The sequence below is a fragment of the Bombyx mandarina genome, chromosome 28 (assembly GCF_030267445.1).
Source record: "Bombyx mandarina strain Sakado chromosome 28, ASM3026744v2".
Lineage (NCBI taxonomy): Eukaryota > Metazoa > Arthropoda > Insecta > Lepidoptera > Bombycidae > Bombyx > Bombyx mandarina.
The window spans coordinates 6,805,912-6,823,279 of NC_143233.1; the positions used below are offsets into that span (position 1 = coordinate 6,805,912).

At 37.6% G+C, this 17,368-nt stretch overlaps 1 protein-coding gene across 1 annotated transcript in view; it reads left to right on the plus strand.

The window, feature by feature from the left end:
* The first annotated feature begins 1,671 nt into the window (after positions 1 to 1,671).
* LOC114243371 (cell adhesion molecule Dscam2) overlaps positions 1,672 to 17,368 on the plus strand; it is a 160,063-nt gene continuing 144,366 nt past the window's right edge. Inside the window, exon 1 of the mRNA XM_089738982.1 lies at positions 1,672 to 1,848. The gene's annotated coding sequence lies outside the window, so the exon portion shown is untranslated. The remainder of the gene's footprint in view (positions 1,849 to 17,368) is intronic.

The following is a 17,368-nucleotide window of genomic DNA, read 5'->3' on the forward strand; positions in this document are numbered from 1 at the left end:
AGTGCAGGACTGATCTTTGTGGCGAGGCTTTGAGACGAAGCTTTGCAGAGGCCTATGTCCGGCAGTGGACGTGTGTAAGCTGATAGAATAGAACACAATAGAATAACAATCGCAGTATCATCATCATCATCTTAGGCTTTACAGCCCAGGGTGGGCCTTAGCCTGGTCCAGTATGTCTCTCCAGACTGCTCTGTTCAGGACTTTCTCCTTTCAGTTCCAGACACTGATAGCTTTGAAGTCGTGCTTTACGCCATCTAAGCTCACAGCCCACCTGGTGTTAAGTGGTTACTGGAGCTCATATACATCTACAACGTAAATGCGCCACCCAACTTGAGATAAGTTCTAAGGTCTCAGTATAGTTACAACGGCTGCCCCACCCTTCAAATCGAAACGCATTACTGCTTCACGGCAGAAATAGGCAGGGTGTTGGTACCTACCCGTGCGGACTCACAAGAGGTCCTACCACCAGTTAAAATACTATACTATTAAAAATACTATTTAAAACGTAGGTAATAAATGTTGATGCAAAAGCGGCCTATCTCTAATATCACCCATAGATAACACCCATAGATAACAGAACATTATTTTTGCGCGTATTATTTTTGCCTACGAAGCAGTGTAAAAGTAAATTCTGACCTCATTATCTCAAAATTATGGTAGGCCTAGGCCACCTTTGCGCTGACAGCCTCTAATTATTTGGTGGCCCCGTTTTAGGCTTGAAACTAATTCTTCAAATTACTAAGAAAAAGTATTGACATAAAATGACTTAATTTAAGTACATACGTATATCGTCTTCTTGCACTAAAACTGTATAATATCAAAACTTACTAATTTTACAGGAGTGTTTTAAAGGTTTTTTAATATGTAATATTTTTTATATTGATCTTAATTGCAACATTTGTTTTCTATTTTTTACCAGTTACATTATCTGTCTTTTAAAATAAGATAAAATTATGTATTAATTTTGTTAATAGTAGTCAAAACATAGGTAAACTAAAAAAAAGCTAAAACTAAATTATTCTCTTTTGACAGTATTGATGAGAAAAATAATGGTGATACCATCTATCGCCGAATAGTCGAACAAATATCGAAGGACCCTGAATGCTCGAGAATTACAACGCCATCTATTGTCAGATAGCGGGAACTGCGACTAGAGCTATGTGGAATATTCGTGATAATTCTAGGGATGAGGTATCGGCTATAAAAACGTTGTAGGGATGGCACGCAGTCACTCAGTAATCGAAACTACTCGAAGCGAAACAGCGAACGGATCACCTGAAGCGAAGCGGAACAAGCGAATTGAGAGTTTTAAAGTGTTTGTTGCGTGTTTTAAAGTGTTTGTGAAGTGTTTAAGTGTTAAGTAATACAGTTTTTATGTTGTAATTTGGTGGAACGTTTTATTCATCCCTAACCTCTAGCGCGTAACAATACCAAATGTTTACGCATATTAACTCAACTTCGAACATTTTTGGAAATAGTACACTTTTAATGCGAAAAGGCGATATGTTTTTGGCTATATCGCTTGCTTGTCTTATCCTGGTGTTATATGGTGCACCTATTAAGATAAGATTAAAAAATAATTTAAACCGCTATTCTGTATTAACGTGTACATTCAATTTCAAACTCTGGGCTCTCCCTATCATTTGCAGTTTCCAGCCTCCCTCCAGTATCCGTCGGGCAGCCACTCGAAGAGGGTGTTTCTCTATTTTTGCTCCACGAACGCTGCGATACTTTTTTACGGACGATGTTTTTTATTTGGAACATCGTCGCCGGCACTTGAATATAGTTTTGTGTCGTGAATTGTTTTCGGGACTTTTAAACATTATCCGTGCCCTAATTAATTATTTGGTAAGTATTTATATTGATTAAAATATTAGGTAATATTTATTGTATGTATATAAATTTTTAAGACATATGTATCTACATACTTATTGTGTATTTTCAGAATTTTCATACGTGAAAGCGATTGTTTGGAAGAGATTGTCTTAGTGATACGATCGTCTATTGTATAAACCAATGATTTTTCTCTTACAAATCATTCATTAACTGATTTTCAATATAAATTAAGATTTAGTTTCCGACGATATATTGTATTTCACGCATTCTCTCTCAAATATTGTACCCGAGTAGACATTTCGGCTTATATGTTTTAAAAAAAAAAGAAAACCTATACGGCTGAAAAGGCTTACAGCTCACCGCCACCACCTTGAGACATAAGGTCTAAGACCTAATTTTTTACAGCACGTCGGTTGCACCTCATCATTCCCCATTCTACGCCCCTTCAAACCGATACGTATTACTGCTTCACGGCAAAAACAGGCATATTGGTGGTACCTACCCGTGCGGAGACACAGACGTCCCACAACCAGTAATTACGCAAATTGTAATTTTCCGATATTGATTTTTTATTACGCGATGCTATTCCTTCACCGTGCAAGTTGATCGCGAATATTCATCCAGTACGTATTTCATTAGAAAACGATCGTACATGCCTGCGGGATTCGAACATTGTTACATCGCTAGATAAGAATGCAGCGGGCGTCTTATCTTTTAGGCCACGACGGTATTAAAATCAGTGGGGCTTGGTGGCTATCGAAGAATATAGACAACGTGACTGCCGACTTAAACTTTGAGGCATGAGTTCTTAATCTCAGTTCAAGCATTACTACTCAATCGTCACTTGGCTGGGTCGCTTTACCAAACTATGCGGGCTCAAACGCAATATCACTGGTCATTCACTGGTATAGTATAAAATGTCTGAATTAAGTGATCTGAACAGCTCTTTTATGACATAGGTATCACCACCCCGCCTATTTCTGCCGTGAAGCAGTAACGCGTTTCGGTCTGAAGGGTAGGGCAGCCGTGGTAGCTATACTGAGATCTTAGAACATATCTCAAGGTGGGTGGCGCATTTACGTTGTAGATGTCTATGGGGTCTAGTAACCACTTAACAACAGGTGGGCTGTGAGCTTGTCCACCCTTATAAGCAATAAAAAAAATACGTAAATGCCACCATCGACCACCATGGGACACGGGACGGATATATTAGTTGTGTATATTGTATCGAGATTGTGTCGCACTTCGAACTATAAGGCACGATTGCTTCGGGGTAGATTCATGCGGCTTGGTGATATCTATTCATGCTAGTCAACAATACGTCTTACCAATGACAACTCTGAGACGTTCAATTAGCAATTATTTAGAAACAATTCGTCGTGGCCGTCCGGTGCATTCGTGTTGAGCGATGCACCGGTGTTCGAATCCCGCAGGCGGGTACCAATTTTTCTAATGAAATACTTACTCAACAAATGTTCACGATTGACTTGCACGGTGAAGGAATAACATCGTGTAATAAAAATCAAACCTGCAAATTTTAATTTGCGTAATTACTCGTGGTAGGACCTCTTGTGAGTCCGCGCGGGTGGGTACCACCACCTCGCCTATTTTTGCCGTGGAGCAGTAATGCGTTTCGGTTTGAAGGGTGAGGCAGCCGTTGTAACTATACTTGAGACCTTAGAACTTATATCTCAAGGTGGGTGGCGCATTTACGTTGTAGATGTCTATGAGCTCTAGTAACCACTTAACACCTGGTGTGCTGTAAGCTCGTCCACCCATCTAAGCAATAAGAAAAAACCAGGTGGCGTATTTATAATTATAATTGTAATTTTCACTTATATTGGTACAATAGGTATGTTTAATATAGCAATGGCTTTCTTGGTATCTGTAACAAAGATTTTGTATGTACGTATTTTGTGTGTGTGACCACATCCGGAGGTCGTCCGGAAGGGATGTTGGGCTAACCTCATTATTCATCCTAATTATAACTTCGGGTAAATTACTGGACGCCACACATATTTATTTTGTGTGCTATTGTTTACTGGGCTTAATATCTTCAATAGTTTCGCATTAAGCTTATCGGCGTGACTTAAATATCCAGTATTAAACTTATTTACCAACAAGTAGGGTAGTTAATTTTTTTAATTGATTAGATGAACAAGCTCACATCCCGTTTAGTGTTAAGTGGTTACCGGAGCCTATAGACAAAAGACCTTGAGATTTAAGTTCTAAGGTCTCAGTATAGTTACAACGGCTGCCCCACCCTTCAAACCGAAACTCATTACTGCTTCACGGCAGAAATAGGCTGGGTATGTATAGGCTTGTCTGCCTACAGGGGAATAAATAAAAAATTAAAAAGAACAATCTAATCTAAATATCACTTATAGCGGCTCCCTCCGGCTCCGCTCGGGTCTTTAATAAAAATTTCAACGATATTTGACGTTGTTTTATTTTTTTGAATAAAAGAACACTTATTGCGGCATAGTTAGACATATGCTGTCGTGACACTTTTTGTAAATAATAATGTGTTCTACAAAGTCGTAGTACATTATTTTATTCTATCATCAATAGTTTTTACCGGGCACGCGATGTAAAGAATATTTTAGGTAATTTTTAAACACAATGGGTTACATTATTGGAGTTTTAGTAAGGATCATTAATTTTTTTCAAAAAAGATTATAGCCTATGTCACTCGGGAATAGTATAGCTTCCAAACAGTGAAAGAATTTTTCAAATCGGTTCAGTAGTTTCGGAGCCTATTCAATACAAACAAACAAACAAATCTTTCCTCTTTATAATATTAAGTATAGAAGTATAGATATACATAAAGTCTTTTGAAGACGTTAATGCGGCTAAAACTAAAAATAGTCTATCACAATTTTTTTTAGGAATTCGTAAAATGAGAAACGCAAAGGATAATATATTATAAAGGAAAAAAAATCTATTGCAAACAACATTTATTACTTTTACAGTGTGTTAGTTTAATACATAAATATAAAACAATTTAAAGTATAAAAAGCTTATTCAAAGTGGTCTCCATTGGCTGCAATACAGTCCTTTAAACGTTGAGGCCAGTTATCAATAGAAACACGCACTCTTTCCATGGGAAAATTTTTCATTGCCAATCGTACGGATTGTTTTAGGGACTCCAAATTATTATGGCGTTTAGAGCAAGCCGTACTCTCTATAACTGACCATAAATTATAATCCAGCGTATTAAGATCGGGACTAGACGACGGCCAGTCTTCAGCTCTGATGAAGTACGAAACGTTCGTTTCCAACCAAGACTGCGTAGACCAAGCTTTATGACCTGGCGCCGAGTCTTGCTGGAAGGACCATTCTTGATTATTGAACATGGTGTTGTTAAGGGGCTTCACTACCTTCTCAAGAATGGTATCTTGATACACTTGTGCCGATGTTTTGATACCTTTTTCACAAAAGTATGGCTCAGTCACTCCTTCATAGCTAATACCCCACCCAACCATCACTGAAGTCGGATAGTGCCCACGTTGCACTCTGTCGACTAATTGGGAAGCTTCCTTAGAGCTTTGAGCATAAATACGGTCATTTTGTTTGTTAAAATGTTGCTCAATTGTAAAAAAATTCTCATCCGTTTACAACATTTTTCTATGACCTCCCTTTGCGTACCGCTTCAGTAGTTGTTTCGATTTTACCACCCTATTCTCTTTTAAATTATCAGTTAAGAAATGACCAGTACGTCTCTTATAGGCTGCAAGTCCTAAGTCATCTTTTAAAATACGCGACATGGTTCTAGGTGCTATCTTCATCTCCCGAGTTAAATTCTTTTGCTTTCGGACAGGATTTCTTCGAATTCTTTCCCTTACTGCTTTGACCACCTTTTTCGTACGAACACTACGTGGACGGCCAGATCTTTTTCTGTCACAAACAGAGGAGGTCTCATTGCACCTACTAATAGCCCGGTACACAAACATTTTACTAATACCAAGCGTATGGAGAGTTTTATAAATTGCATTTGGCTCCATACCTGCTTTGTGTAATGCAATCACAGCGATTCGGTTCTCTTTATCTCCCCACTCCATTTTAATATCGCAAAATATTGTACAATGTATTGGCGCCAAAATGAGAAAACTCAAGGAACTCAAATATAAAAATGGCAGATTCCAAATTGAAATGTAATATTTTGTTTATTTTTAATTGTAACAGTATTTATGGCCAGACTAAGTATAAAGAGATTGCAAGTATTTTTACGGTTTGATTTCGCCTTTTTTATTGTCATTATTTCAGCCCGTCATCGGAGGCGCTGGAAGGACTTTACAAGAAGTAAAATCCTGTTGAAATATGATGGTCACGATCCTCAGCAGTGAGGAAAGGAGGCGATGAGGATATTATTTCTCACGTATCGAAAACATCATAGTTTTGGTGATTACAAACGACTAAGATGCTCTTTGTCGAGATGAGAGATTAAATCAAAAAACGTATCGACTCTACACAAACCGAACTAGTTTTTCATAGTTTCGTATTAATTCTTGTTCACTGCGATACTCACAATCGCTTCCTTTTCAAGAAAGACGGATTGGCACGATCCGAAAGCCATTGATCGCGCTGAAAAGATGGGGGGAAATACGAAACGAAATTTCCATTGGAAATCAAATCTTTGAGAGCCCTAAAGCCGTCGCGTATTGAAAAATACGCTAACGAATGTAGTAGGACTCAAAGATCTGTGTGTCTAGTTTGAGAGTAAGGGTCTTATTAGCGCCCATTGACTATCGGTGGACTAGGATTTGTAAGCTGATTTCGTGACACGGAATGCAAGGGATGTAGTAAGGTTGATTGAAAGGTGTGGGTAGTTAAAAATACGTACCTACCCGACGAAATAAATGTTTTTTTTATTTGTACAGGTAAACGAGCCCACGGACGTCTCGTGTTAAGTAGCTTTGGGGCCCATGGACATCAACAAACGTAAATGTCGGCACCCACCTTCAGATACGAGTTCCAAGTCCCAGTTATATAGTACAACGACTGCCCCACCCTTCAAATCGGAAAGTCATCATTGCTTCGCCGCTGAAATGGTCAGGGTGTCAGTACCTACCTTTCCGGGCTCACAAGACGCCCTACCACCAATAATTACGTAAATTATAATTTTAGCGAGTTTGAATTTTATTACACGATGTTATTCTTTCAACGTGGAGGTCATGCGTGAATACATTACGTTAAGTACGTATAAAAAATAACAATTATCTCCGAAAGGGGCTCTTTAGTAAGCAATCTTGAACAATGAGATTTATTTACACTGAAATCTCATGTTCGAAGTTCTCAAACAAACGTTAAACTAAAGGCACAAATCAAAGAGTAAAATAGAACGGACTTGCAATTCACGCGGAGCTAAGCCGACAGAAATTCCGAATGCTATTACGCCAGGGAATATAAAAACGTCATCTGTAACCTTTCCTACATCATATACAGCGTGTCCCAGAAAGAATGGATATTCCTGAAACATCTCATAGTAGACCTATTGGATATTCAAAATATTTTTTTTTTCTTAAGTAGTATCCAAATTAAAAGTTAAGAAAAAATACCAAATTTCATGATTAAAATTTAAGTTTAGATTAACTTTTATTAAAAATTACACTAGCTACTCATACGATTACCTGCATATTCCTTAGTATAGTCCATGTAGAATATTTTGTTTGTGTCCCCAATAGCTCAACTATGAGGTGTTTCAGGATTATCCATTCTTTCTGGGACACCCTGTATACATTTTATAGGCAGCAACAATCTACCCGCGTATATCAATAATCAAAACGTTTTAACACATAATTAAGAATATAAATACGTAACTCAGAAAAACAAATTCAGAATTTCGCAAAATGTACTACCCAACAAACCTATGCATTTACTTGACGAAGGGGTCGCGATTCCGATCCGGCGGTAGATTCTACGAAGCACTGCTCTTGCTAGGGCCAGTTTTAGCAACGTCGTCAGGTTTGAGCCCCGTGAGCTCACCTACTAGTTAAGGTTACGCTGAAATAGCCTCTCAAAGCTATCAGCTTAGCTAGGATTTAAAAAGAACGGAGGCACCGCTCTTCAAGAAGGCTGAGTGGTAAGTGTGATGGCGTCTACGCGCCTCTATCGGCTAGGCCAAGGACTAGTGTTAGCAAATTCTCTCAGGTTGAGCCCGTGAGCTCTCCTACCCATTCGCGAGAAGCTGTAATAGCTTCTTAGGCTACCATCGAAGAGGGACGGAAAAAGGACGTTCAAAAATTACTTGGATCGACTGTGTGAAAGAGGATAAGCAAAGGTGGATAAGGAAGGGTTTCAGTGCAGAGATGATGTATAATAGACCTGAATGGAAAAAGAGGATATGTTGCGTCGACCCCATAATAGGATAAGAGAAAGAATAAGAAAGTTAGAGGCAAATTTTTATCTCAATTCTATAAGTTAATCCCTAAACTTACGGTGATTCCTCATTGGCGTATGGGCCCTATAAATAGTCTGCGTATACTACTATACTATAAACTACTCCATATGCTATGTTGATATTTCCGACGATCGATTATTTAAATTTTTTATTGCTTTGTGGGTGGACGAGCTCATAGTCCACCTGGTGATAGGTGATTACTGTAGCCCATAGACATCTACAACGTAAATGCGCCACGCACCTTGAGATATAAGTTCTAAGGTCTCAGTTTAATTACAACGGCTGCCCCATCCTTCAAACCGAAACGCATTACTGCTTCACGGCCGAAATAGGCGAGGTGGTGGTACCTATCCGCGCGAACTCACAAGAGGTCCTACGACCTGTAATTACGCAAATTATAATTTTGCCGGTTTGATTTTTATTACACGATCCTTCACCGTGGAAGTCAATCGTGAACATTTGTTGAGTACGTATTTCATTAGAATAATACCCGCCTGCGGGATTCGAACACCGGAGCATCGCTCAACACGAATGCACCGGACGTCTTATCCTTTAGGCCACGACGACTTTTAAACTAGACGATTCTCAAACTAGATGATTTAAAAAAGATGTTTCACAAAACTGAGAACGAGAGAATGAGATGTCAAGATTTGAAACATAATAATATATAATTCCCATCTTGATGGGAGGGGATGATCCCAAGATGGGAAGATGATTTCAAAAGAATAGCTGGCGGAGAGTGGCTGAGAAAGTCAAAGGACAGGACCTTGTGGAAAACACTAGAGGAGGCCTATGTCGAGAGACAAACTGTTTCCTAGCATTAAAATATATCTATACTAATATTATAAAGAGGAAATATTTGTTTGTTTGTTTGTTTCGAATAGGCTCCGAAACTACTGGACCGATTTGAAAAATTATTTTTCCATTAGAAGCCGACATTGTCCCTGATGAACATAGGCTACTTTTTTAAATTTTTTTTTTTTTTTTTTGTTTCATGTGTATTTTAATGTTTCCGAAGCGAAGCGAGGGCGGGTCGCTAGTATATAATATTTAGATATAAGCATTGTAATTTTTTAACAGCAATAAAGGCTTATTATATTATTATATTATATTATTATAATATATAATTCAATCAGTACAAGGGAAATCAGATCTGTTCAATTCTGGGCGAAAACCGTGCTATTAACTAGGGACGAACATTATTCGTGATTCAGTAATAAATTTGGATAATTTCACGAATGGTAGAATAATGATGTTTTTAAAGCTCTGATTTAAATGTAAAGTATAAATTATAATGTTAATTTAGAAGAGTTAGAAGAGTTAAAGTGGTTTTCTGACTTATTGGGATATTACTGGTGGTAGGACCTCTTGTAAGTCCGTACGGGTAGGTACCACCGCTTTGGCTGTTCCTGCCGTGAAGCAGTAATGCGTTTAGGTTTGAAGGGCGGGGCAGCCGTTATAACTATATTGAGATCTTAGAACTCATATCTCAAGGGAGTGGCGCATTAACGTTGTAGATGTCTATGGGCTCCAGTAACCACTTAACACCAGGTTGGCTGTGAGCTCGTCCACCCATGTAAGCAATAAAAAAAAGAAAAAAAAGGTACCATCCGGCTTTGGAATGAGCTCCCCTCCACGGTGTTTCCCGAGCGCTATGATTTATCCTTCTTCAAACGAGGCACGTGGAAAGTATTAAGCGGTGGGCAGCGGCTTGGCTCTGCCCCTGGCATTGCTGAAGTCCATGGGTGACGGTAACCACTTAACATCAGGTGGGCCGCATGCCTACAAGGGCAATAAATAAAAAAAATTATGTAATATCTATGAAATGCGTAATTTTCAATATCTTCGAGAGCCAATGGTAATTCAATATATTTGTTACTTTGGCCTAAAATCTTGACCAGGCTCAATACGAAAAAAGCATAAGTTTGGTTTGCCATTAACGGTTTTGCAGTATTTTTTCAGTTTTGAACTCTTTTTTTATTCAGTTTTTTTTTTCTTCCGTTTTTTAGTTAGCGCTTAATGTAATTCAATAAAAAGTTACATTCGACCCAGGATCAGAAGTCTCGCGGAAGCGTGCTTATTATCCCGGCTATCTTTGCGTGATTTTACTGTTAACGAAGTTACTACTAATAAACAAAATCATATCTATTTATGTATACTTAAGCAAATGAATCTTATTTTTCCTTAATTTCGGGGCAGAAATTACATGACGGTAATTCTGAGTTTTCCCTTTTTTATTTACCTAAATAAACAGACAAAGAGTATCACTTGGTGTTAAGTGTTTGTGTAAGTTAAGAAACGCATTACTGATTCACGGTAGAAATAGGCAGGGCGGTGGTACCTACCCATGCGGACTCACAACAGGTCCTACCACCAGTAATTACGCAAATTATAATTTCGCGGGTTTGATTTTTATTACACGATGTTATTCACCGTGGAAGTTTTTTTTTAGTTTTTTTTATTGCTTAGACGTGTGGACGAGCTCACAGCCCACCTGGTGTTAAGTGGTTACTGGAGCCCATAGACATCTACGACGTAAATGCGCCACCTACTTTGACATAGAAGTTCTAAGGTCTCAAGTATAGTTACAACGGCTGTCCCACCCTTCAAAGCGAAACGCATTACTGCTTCACGGCAGAAATAGGCAGGGTGGTGGTACCTACCCGTGCGGACTCACAACAGGTCCTACCACCAGTAATTACGCAAATTATAATTTCGCGGGTTTGATTTTTATTACACGATGTTATTCACCGTGGAAGTTTTTTTTTAGTTTTTTTTATTGCTTAGACGTGTGGACGAGCTCACAGCCCACCTGGTGTTAAGTGGTTACTGGAGCCCATAGACATCTACGACGTAAATGCGCCACCTACTTTGACATAGAAGTTCTAAGGTCTCAAGTATAGTTACAACGGCTGTCCCACCCTTCAAAGCGAAACGCATTACTGCTTCACGGCAGAAATAGGCAGGGTGGTGGTACCTACCCGCGCGGACTCACAACAGGTCCTACCACCAGTGATTACGCAAATTATAATTTCGCGGGTTTGATATTTATTACACGATGTTATTCCTTCACCGTGGAAGTCAATCGTGAACATTTGTTAAGTACGTATTATTAATATTTATTATTATTTGTTTATTGTTTCAACTGCCGATACGTATTGGCGTCAAATTAAAATCGGTCTCCTCTGAATCCAGCGCGCAACGGAGATAAATCATGCGGCATACATATTTAGTGCTCCCACGATGATTTCCCTCGAGCCGGCTCTGACCCAGCCATGATTATCATCTAGAATTATCTAACTATTACTATCACTTCATAGGGAAAATGTCGTATGATTCTCCCATTGGTTTTTTTTTCCTTTAGCCTCGAGAAGTTATTTCAGCGTAACCTTAACTAGTAGGTGAGCTCACGGGGCTCAAACCGGAGTGCTGCTAACACTGACCCTAGTAAGAGCAGTGCTTCGCAGAATCTACCACCGGATCGGGAACGCGACCCACTGAGAAGATCCGGCGAGAAACTCAGTGGGCAGCTCATTGGCGCCAATCGTCATTCTATTTGATTGGTTTGTTTTCCAAGCGTGTACTATTTTCAAAATCTACGATGCCTTATTATTACAACTAGTGGTCCCGCAGTAGTCGATTTTCGACTATAATTAATTAAAATTATAAGCTTGAACATTATTATGGTTCTATTGTCAAAGACTATTATACTTCTATTATCACTGATTTCGTCAAGACTACACTATAGACAAATAAACAATATTAACCTTTTTTTTTTTAAGAGATTTTATGACCTGGTAACTGATACCTTTAAGTCATGTCTTATTTTAATGTATATTCTTAATTTTATGAAAAATTATGTTATGGAGTGAAATGAAATGAAAATGATTAATTTGAGACATTAATCAACTGGGATGAAATTAAATGAGATGATATGAGATGAAATCTAATCTCAGTAAAATGGTGGTCATTTACTGAGATTTTTTCAGTGGACTTTTTGGAGGAATCCGAGAAGTTACGTCCAGCAGCTTTGTTTCATTTTCCCACATTTGTGCACTTTTACAGATATTAAACAGTCAATAAACCACCTTTATTACACATTTAAACCTGAAGAAACACTAAATAGACAAAATAAAACAAATCACACAACTTCACTCCTCGCGTTCCCGCCAAAAAGTCCAATATCAACCTATTCTCAATTTGACCACAGACTATAAGCAACAAAATTTTGACAATAAACATAGAGTATACATAGTTAGGTATGTGTGTCAAATACACCACACATACCCTTAACTCCTACTCAGATCTTTATAAAATAAGGACCACACGAAAAGTACTTACCAGTATTGAAAATGAAAAAAAGGAATATCAAAATCGATTCACTTAGAAAAGTAAGAAATTCCTAATACATTTGTAAATAAAAAACTACAATCGAATTGAGAATTTTTTCTTTTTCTGAACTCAACCTTATTGGAAATTATAAAAGCTATCTCAGTTTTAAAGGGATAATTCAGCTGCTAAATTAGCATTGCTTAAAGTAAGCCTATTGTGATTTGTTCAGAAGCAGCGTAGCTTTTCTCGAGAGAACCTAGCAGTCAAATTATGATCAGTTTCAGTACTAAAACCCGGTGCACCGGCGATAAATCATGCATCATACATATTTGATGCTCGCCCGCCTATTTCCCTTGGGTCGGTCGAATCTGTATTGATAATCATTTCGAATTACTTCCTTCCTAAGTACTAGGGAACTAGGACGTTTTTGTTGTTAAATGGGAAAATAAAGTCTAAATGGGATAATTTTGCTGGTGGTATAGGGAGTGCTGTGAGACAGTTCGGCCACTCTGTTTATTTTCTATTGTGAAGCAGTAATCCGTTTCGCTTCGAAGGGTGGGGTAGCCGTTGTGTTGTACTATAAAACTGATACTTAGTACTCATGTCTCAAAGTGTGTGGCGGCTTTTACGTTGTTGATGTTTCTATGAATCTTATGCCAGGTCTATTGCCGATAGATTCTAAAATTCATTTAAAATCAGATAAAGTTGTGTACTTTATTATTTATTGCTAGTAATATTTACTGGTGGCGGGACCTCTTGTGATTCCGCACGGGTAGGTACCACCACCGTGCCTATTTCTGCCGTGAAGCAGTAATGCGTTTCGGTTTGAAAGGTGAGGTACCTAACGGTAGGTTATTACGGTAGGTGGCATTTACGTTGTAGATGTATATGGGGTTCGGTAAACGTTTAACACCAGGTGGGCCGTGAGCTCGTCCACCCACCTAAGCAATAAAAAATGAAAAGTACATTCGTTTTTTTTTGCCTACCCATTGCAAGTAACCTCGAGGGGTTATGCTATTTTCACTGGATGTGCAGGCAAGCTCACGGTGCTCAGCCGTTAGACTCTGCTAACACTAGCTCAAGCAAGATCAATATTCGTGTCGTTTTTTGTTCCCAACTTTGCGATCGAATTAAAAAAAGTATATATTTAATGTCTGCAAAATATATATACGAGTATTCGTGGATACAACGAGCCGTGTTGTCAAACAGTGACAAAAGATCGTACCCACGTCATATTACTTGACGTCTGACAATCCTACAAATTGGGTTCCCGAAATAATAAACCTTTAATATTTGTCATGAAAAATATCATCTATATTTTTTTCATGTCGGTCTCCAGTTCGAAAAGTCAGGAGCATGGGACTTGATAATGCTGTATTGTTACACGCTGGGGTTCGTGATAAATAAAAAAACAACTAAAGTACAAATTAAAATTGCTTTAACACTTAACGAACATTTTAATATTCACAATTCACTTCTTCCGCTTCGCTTCAGGTTCGCCGTTTCGCTTCGAAAAGATCCGATTACTAACTCCTTCGTGTCATCTCTGCAACGCTTTTATAGTCGATACGACATCCCTAGAATTATCGAGAGAACAGGTCGAGTAACTTCTATACGGGTTTCTGCTATTTGATAATAGATGGCGTTGTAATTCTCAAGCGTTCCTGATTTTACTAGTTATTTTGACATCCGTTTCTGCTATTCAACGATAGATGGCGTTGCTCTTACCAGCGTAATTTTTTATTTATTGCCCTTGTAGGCAGACGAGCACACGATCTACCTGATGGTTAGTGGTTACCGTCGCCCATGGACTTCAGCAATGCCAGGGGCAGAGCCATGCCGCTGCCTACCGCAATTTTCTAATTCTAATACTATAATAACCTAATAACCTATCTAACCTAATTCTATCAGTCATACTTTTTTTATTATTTCTCCGATCAATATCCGATTTCCATTACAACAATTAGTAACACCGTTCTTTCGGCCCACTCATTAGTGTCCGGGGGGAGGCGGCGCCTTCATTACCTGGAATCTTTTTCGCAGCAGATTAACGCTATCTACCGTCGCTACGTGCAAAATAATATGATTTTTTCCTTTTCAGCACAAAATTTATTCACAATTTCATAAGGAAGTTGTTTTATGTATTACCCGAGGAAAATCTAATGGATTATCTCCCTCTGATTTTAAATTTACCTTGGGCCCGAATATTTCCGAAAGGTCATGCGGATGTTTTGAATTTTAACGCAGTGTTAAGTTTTTAAGTTTCATTCCATTGATCTTAATAATAGCTATCTACAAGTACCGAAGCAAACATAAAATAGATAATTTGATTTCCACAGACATCTATATATTAATACGTGAAGCAAAAACTTTGTATCCCTTTTTACGAAAATTGCGCGGACGGCGGAGTATGAAGTTTTCCACACTTATAGAGAATATAGAGAAGAAGTGCACAATGCTAATATTTTTTTTAAATAATGCATAAAAGATACATTAAATCAGTAAAGAAAACATTACACACACTACATACCATGTATTTGACGCACACACGCATGCATATTATTTATTTTCAAACTTTTTTTCTTGACGTCTGTTGTCAAATTGAGAATAGATTAAATATTGTTTGTCTGTATTAATATTTTTTTATAGTGTAGCCTTGGCGAAATTTGTGATTATAGAAGTATAAAATACAAACATAATGGTGTACAAACTTACAATTCCAATTAATTATAGTCGAATTTCGACTACTGCGGGACCTCTAGTATACATTAATATCAAAGAATCATAGTCTTCTATGTTTTCATACACACTATAAAACTCCAGGCGGATGCATTTGGGAGCTGGCGAAATTGAAAAATAACTTCCACGGTTGCGTTAAATAAAGCTTTGAAATTGCATCGAGTCCCGTTTCGAGCATCGAAAAATAAGCTCTGAAAGCTTCGATAGGTGACGTGGATTGAATTGAAGAGTAATTTTGTTGAAATAAACGCTCGTCGAAAGCTCATTGAATTGAAAGATGTTCGTGTGCGTTTAAGCTTTTATCCGGTTCACGTTTCGGTGACGGTACCGTCATTAAACATTAATAATATACCCGGTTTTTGTAAGCTATAAATGCACCAGCTACCGTATGTTTGTGAGCTATTTTTATGAGAATTCTTAGTATTGTTTCTAGCTTTAAGCAGCCAGAGTCCATAAATAATGTAAATAACTGATAACAGAGAATTGATATTAACAGGCCAGTGGTGTACCTTTATAATATTTTGCGCTGTATTCACGAGTCGGAGACATAATTAAAACCACTTTAGGGTTTAATTTCGCTTGGACGATTCCGTTTCCGAACGAATCGTCTTGAAAAGGGCGTTTAAATTTTCAGTTGCATACAAACAAACAAACATGTATAACATACTAAGATAAGTAAGAAGTGTGTAAAAAACTGGGCTCCGGTATTCTTCAGACCGGACGCTGGAAGTTTTAGGTTGCGAGCACATTAACATATTAACTTCTCAGAATGAAAGAGACATTAACTTCTCAAACTGAAGAAACATTAACTTCTCAAACTGAAGAGACTAACTTCTCAGACTGAAGAGACGTTAACTTCTCAAACTGAAGAGACGTTAACTTCGCAGACTAAATAAAAAAAAAACTATTTGGAAGGGTGAAATGAAATTATTTTTATTGAACCCTGTACTTCTTTAAGTACAATCTTTATTTAGATTTATTTCTAAATATAAAATTTCACTAGTTCACTAATTGTATGGGCTTTTAAGTCTGAGAAAGAAGTCCTTAAGTTAAATATACATTTTACTGTTTTAAGGGCTCCGTTTTTGTGTGACATTTTTACTTTATTGGACACTTTTAAATAATATTTCTTTTATTTAATCCTTATTTGTAGGTTTACGAATATATCACAAAGGAAATAATGTAAATTGTATGATGTCACAAACGAGTTAAATTCGTGAATTTTTAATCCAGAAAACCAGTTTATAAATGCTTCCAAAAAATAGAATAAACACAAAAAATTGAAATATCAAAGTTTTTTTTAATAATAAAAACAAAACTTAAGTACCTACAATCAAATTCAATTTAATAGACATACAAAAATTAAATAAGCAATTTTTTTGTATCATCTTTTTTTTTGTAAATAACTAACATAAAAACATCAAAGTAAATGTCTAAGTGAATCTATAAAAAGATTTCGTTTGATCATCGTTTGCCTCTGAAAATATCTGTTTATACATATTTTAGCATATGTTAGGTTAAATCTAATCTGTAACTTACAACATGGGCCTATTTAAAAAGCTCATGTCGCCAAAGTTTAAGAGAGGTCGTCGTGGCCTAAAGGATAAAACGCCTAGTACATCAGTATCTAAAGATTTTACTGCGTTAGTGTTTGAATATCGCAGACAGGTTATACTAATAAAATACGTACTCAAATCTTCACCAATAATTTCCACGGTGAAGGAATAATTTCTTCTTTTTCTCCACCCTATCCCACTAGGTGGGGTCGGCACGGCTAATTTTTCTCTTCCATTCTCTTCTATCAGCCGTCATCTCAACAATCACTACTTTCTCTCTCATATCGTCATTCACACACTCCATCCATGTTTTCTTCGGTCGACCTCTTCCCCCTCTACCTTACACTACCATTTCCATACATCTCCTAGTCACATGCATCTTCTCTCTACCCATTATATGTCCATACCACGCTAAAGGAATAACATTGTGTAATAAAAATCATAACCGCAAAATTTTAACCATCGTAATTACAGATGGTAGGACGTCTTGTGAGTCCGCACGGGT